Raw genomic sequence first — 5,963 nt, forward strand, 5'->3', positions numbered from 1 at the left:
TTGAAATTTGAGAAGAGAAAAATAAACTTTATTACTTACATCCTTCATATAATGAGGAATAAAAATATTTATGTTACTTCTCCGTCTAAATGTGCAATGTGCAATTTATACTAATTTATAATAAATTGTATGTACAATAGGACAGTCAATATTACACAGAAATACAATAGTATCAGGGTGAATTAATCAGTCTGAAGGCCTGGTGGAAGAAGCTGTCTCGGAGCCTGTTCGTCCTGGCTTTTATGCTGTGGTACCATTTCCGGATTGGTAGCAGCTGGAACAGTTTGTGGTTGGGGTGACCCGGGTCCCCAATGAGCTTTTGGGCCCTTTTTCGCACCTGTCTCTGTAAATGTCCTAAACAGTGGGAAACTACTCGCTTCTTTCTGATTTCACTATTTTCACTGCTACACCCCCAATATAAATAGCCTGTCCGGTTGTAGGCAATTGTAGGTCTGTTATTGACACAGATGCCCCTGTGTCCACTAACATATCGCATTGCCATACCTCTAACAATGCTGTTGTGTACATCCGGGGGTCACCAGCGCTGGCAGTGGGGCCCGCGGCCACATGCTTTTCTGTCCTAGAAGCCGTCTTTACGAGCTCTATGATCTGATCGACAGTCAGATTGGTCAGACTGGGCACCGCTGTGGTGAGAGATTGCGTGTCTGATGTGATGTTAGTTGCTCGATAATCCGATTGACAGTCAGATTGGTCAGAGTGGGCACCGGTGTGGTGAGAGATTGCGTGTCTGACGTGATGTTCACCTGTTTTTCTTTCTTCTGTTTTGGACACTGCCTCCAACCATCTCCCAAATGGCCACAACTCCTTTGCCCTCCCACGCCAGCAATTCCTCACTTTGTGCCCTGGCTGCTGGCAAACAAAACGGACTCTCCACGACATCACAGGAGCTGCATCCACTGTATATTGCAGAGTAGGTTGACCCCACCATTATGCCTAAATTGAAAACTTCCTGATTGGCTGAGCTCAGGCCTTCCTTCAGCATTTTCAGGAAAACTTGTTTGTCCCTCCCTGGATTATCCAACCCAGAATACTCATTATATGCTCAATATTTATGTTCTGCACAATCCATGGCAGTCCCATCAGCTTTTTGAATCACTGCCATTATCGTTCCCCAGTTACTCTCGCCTTCCCCAGCCGCTACCTCACTTTCCCTCTAAAAAAAGTGATAACTTTCTTCATTGTTGGCGTTCCCGATAGTTGCCCAGGTACCATTCTGCACTTATGGGGCTATCCTGTCCCACATATTCCTCAGGCACTTCGTTTTTACCAACACATGTATACCTTTGGGGTGCATCTAGTGAATTTCAACCATTTCCTCAAGTTATGCCAGAATTCTGAATTCCCACATGCAACTTTAAGTGAGGGCAACTCTGACAAAATGCTCTGTTTCTCCCTGGGGGTGAAGGGCTTATGAATGGTCGTAACCAGGGCCAAGGCTGGCTCGGATCATCAGGGTTCTTGGCCTGACATTGCCTGACCTCAATAGGTGCCATTCTGGTCGATCTATCTGGGTAAAACCTCTCCCTGAGATATTCCTACACTACGCAAATATAAAAGGTGGTAGCAGTTAAACAGCACATAGTTAAACCCGCAGAGTATGTGTTCCACAATCTGCCACTTTTGAGCACCTGAACTCATGATGCCTGCTGTGATTGACACTTGCAAAATGTATATATGAAATGCAGATCCCCGAACGAGTATACATGCCCCCACTCTGGCGTCCCAAACCGCCAGGAACCAACCTTCGTAACTGGTGGCCCCGTCTCGCCAAATTAACACACAAAGTTTCCTCACTTACAGAAAGATACATGCAGGTGCACATACTACTTTTATATCTACCAGTTCAGCCCTCTGCGTTTGTGATACCTCATGTTCCTGTGTACCACTGACCTGAACAGATCTAAGTGTGAGTGCTATTTTAGAAAGTACTCAACCACTTCGAATGCTAAGATCGCTGGCCACACGATGGGTCACAAAGGTATCCCACTCCTGACACCAAATTTTGTTACATGAATGAAGTCACCAGAGAAAATTACTGGTAGCTATGAAGCAGCTTCTTTATTCAACAAAACAAGGTACAGCAGGCAGCATATGGAGACACCTTTGCGTCGATAGCTCTCGCTGGTCCAACACGGGGTTCGATATTTTATGTGCCAAACATCAAAGGACATATCCGTATTTACAAAGTATGGACAATGCTTTCTTTGAAACTACACAGAAACTTTACACCTTCATATTCGTGTGCACACTACAGACATCCAAATGGATTTTAATCATCATTGTCTGGTCATCATTACACTAACTGCAATGCTAATATGCCATGTGGAGGAAATATTGGCTACTAGAGTGTGAGGGATCTGCTGCGTCCGATTTAGGGAGCAGGGGAGGAATTGGTTTAACATCTGATCCAATGATCTTGTGAAATAAATAGGGATTACAGAGAGGGGTACACTGGCCTTGGTGTGCTAGCATCATTTCAGGTTGAAGGACTAAGGTCATTTGTTCTGAGGTTCTTAATGTCCAAGTCTATAGATCCTTCAAAGATGCCATGTAAATTGATAGGGTTGTTAAGAAGATGATTTATGATTTGTTGGCCTTCATTAGTCAGAGGATTGAGTTCAAAAGCTATGAGGAAATGTTACACCTCTGTAAAATCCTCGTTAGACCACCCTTGGAGTATTACTCTCGCCTCACTATTAGAAGGATGTGGAAGCTTTAGAGAGTGTGCAGAGGAAATTTACCAGGATGCTGCCTGGATCAGAGAGCATATCTTCTGAGGATAGGTTGAGTGAGCTCGAGCTTTTCTCTTTGGAGTGAAGGAGGATGAGAGGTGACCCGATAGAGGCGTACAAGTGATAAGAGACATAGACTGAGTGCACAGCCAGAGACTTTTTTCCCAGGGTGGAAATGGCAAATATGAGAAGGCATAATTTTAAGGTGATTGGGGGAATGTCTAGGGAGGATGTTATAGGTAAGTTTTTTACACAGAGAGTGGTGAGTGAGTGGAACACCCAGCCAGGGGCAGTGGTAGAGGCAGATACATTAGAGGTATTTAGGAAACTCGTGTTCAGTTTTTATCGAGTCCAACTCTTCACGACCTCATGGACCACAGGGTCCCTAGGGTTCTCATGACAAGATACGGAGGTAGATTGTCAGGCCTTTCTTCTGTGCAGATACTGCTGCTGCCCAGGTTGGGACCCGGTTGGGGTTGAACTTAGGACCATCTGCCCTGAAGTCCAGTGCTGATGCCACTACACTACCAGCCGGCCCAAGAAACTCTGAGATGGTCTCATAGAAAGGGGAGCTATGTGGGAGGGAAGGGTGAGATTGCTTTTAGAGTAGGTTAAGAGGTGGGCAAAATATCATGGGTTGAAGGGCTTGTACTGTGCTGTGATGTTCCATGTTCTATATTGGATTTTCTGGGCCAGGGAATTTGCACCTAAGGACTGTCACTCTGTCTCCAAAACAGGTGGGATTTCTTCTCCTTTCCTGGGCAGGATTCAGGGGCGGAGAGGGATTGGATGGAATTCCAAGGCTCCAGGCAGCAGATAAGTGTGCTGAATATGCATAGACCAACCACCGCATGTTTCAGGAACATGTATGTGATCCGAATTAACTGGAGTGACTTACCATCCGTTTTTAAAATGCCATAGTTACCACAGCTTTCAGACACAATTACACAATAGTCAAACAAATCATCTGTGCCACAAGCTTTGCATAAATATCCATGCATCTGGTTTATACTGTATCCCGATCCCAGGAGAGAGAGAAATACATTGCCAAACAGCTGGGATCCCTTACCCTGATGCTCAGCCGTGTGAATGAAATATTAAGTATTACTAGACAACAGGGTGACCCGTTGGGGCACTCTTTGAGAGAAGGGAAGTGCAGTCTGATATGAGCAGAATGAACATTAAATTTTCCTGAATGCTATTGGTATCGCTTTGCTTTGGAAACTGAAGTAGAAAACCTCAGTTTATTAAAGAAGAACGACGCGTAGCAAAGGAAATATAGCTGCTCTTCATTTAATGAAAGACACTTTTGATGGCATCATTTCTGGTTTATCTGCCACCCTTGTGCCTCTCGTTGTCATTCTGGTGACATGCAGGCCTTTTCATCCCCTGTCTCTTCAGCTCTTCTGCTGTTTGTTGATTGTCTCTGATCCTGGAGACGTGCATGCCTCTCCTCCTCTGTCTCTTCTTCTCTCATCTTTTTTTGTCCTGACTCTGATCCTGGAGTCATGCAGCCCTGGCCTCATCCAATTCTTGCTCTCTCTCTCTCCTTGCCGCTTCCGAACAATGTTTGGTGTCATCCCTCGACCATAATGTCCCCCTTCCTTTTCCACGTGGCATAATTAGGCTGACCATTTTTTTTTACCCTAATGCTGGATAGAAGATATGAAGCACTAACACCAAACGATGCTGATTATTCTTGATGTGGTTGGCACTCTCCTAAGTGGACGTGATATAGTCACCGCTGTCCTTTGACTGTACCAGAGGGTTTTATGGGTGTCTCGAAGTACGTCATTACAATAAGATTTAATTATCTCTTATTGATGGGTGGCAGTTAGATCTGCCCCAATCCTGCATATGCAGATGGTGATTAGCAGAATGTGGCCCCTCGAAATCCTTCCCCCTCCTTTCCACCATCCCAGTTTCACTCTGCCCCCTCTCCCAGCTGCCTATCACATCCCTCATGGTTTCTACCTCATTCTACTACCCATTGTGCTTTCCCCTATTCCTTCTTCACCTTTCCTGCCTATCCCCTCCCTGCTTCTCCTCCCCCATCCCTTTATCTTTCCCCTTATTGGTTTCTCACCTGGCACCTACCAGCCTTCTCCTTCCCACCCTCCCCCGCCTTCTTTATAGGGCCTCTGCCCCTTCCCTCTTCAGTTCTGACGAAGGGTTCCAGCCCGAAATGTTGACTGTTCTCCTCCACGGATGCTGCCCGATCTGCTGAGTTCCTCCAGCGTGTTGCTTTGACCTCAGAATATGCAGATTATTTTGTGCCCTCAAAACAGAGCTGCCCTGCCCTTTTGCTCCGGTAGGCATCGCTGCTGAGACTGGCCATGCACATGCATCAGGCTGTGGCGTCCCGATTTCCATGATGGCCGATCGGGTCTCGGGTGAAAGGCAGCCTGTTGATTTTGGCGAATGAGCAAGTTTATACGAATATATAACCCTGAACTTTGCCTGCATTCTGTAAGATAGCGCATTTTAATTCGATGTAGCCAAAAAAAGTGCCGCTGTAATGTAGCGTTTGCGCTGATTGGAGATCACAAACAGACAAACAGACAGACAGAGCACGAGAGTTTTAGTAGTATATACAAACGTTTGTAGATTACTGAATTAAATTAGTTGATCTGGAATGTTTTCTGCCACCATTGCAAATGTTTCTATTATAATCTGAATCCTTTTCAAGCAGTGACATTATTTTACATTTTTTATTTGCACAGTTTGTCTTCTTTTGCACATTGGACGTGTGTTGGTCTTTGTAGTTTTTCAATGATTTTATTGTATTTCTTTGTTCTGCTGTGAATGCCTGCAAGAAAATGAATCTCAGGGTAGCACATGGTGACATAGCCATAGTTTGATAAAAAATTTATTTTGAACTTTGAAAATAAATGCCACCCTACACTAAATTGTTTAATCTAAGACTTGTAATGAAAGATCCATCCATCTTGAGCAAGGCTTTCTCTATGAAATTTAAAAATTGCTGCTCTATGTTCTCCCTGCCCCAGTCCATCAGCTTCATTTGTGAAGGTGACTGCCATTTTAGGGTTAAAAAGAAACTTTATCAGAGTACATATATTAGGCTGCCTTAATAAAACCCAGCAAGCAGGCTCAGCCAATCTGATGCAGTGTAACAATGGTGTGAGTGAGGCTGCAGAGCAGAGGGAAGTGTGCCTCCTGCTCTCCTGTAGATGCAAGAACAAGACCTCA

Source organism: Mobula birostris, chromosome 9, assembly GCF_030028105.1.
Source record: "Mobula birostris isolate sMobBir1 chromosome 9, sMobBir1.hap1, whole genome shotgun sequence".
In the NCBI taxonomy this organism is placed as follows: domain Eukaryota; kingdom Metazoa; phylum Chordata; class Chondrichthyes; order Myliobatiformes; family Myliobatidae; genus Mobula; species Mobula birostris.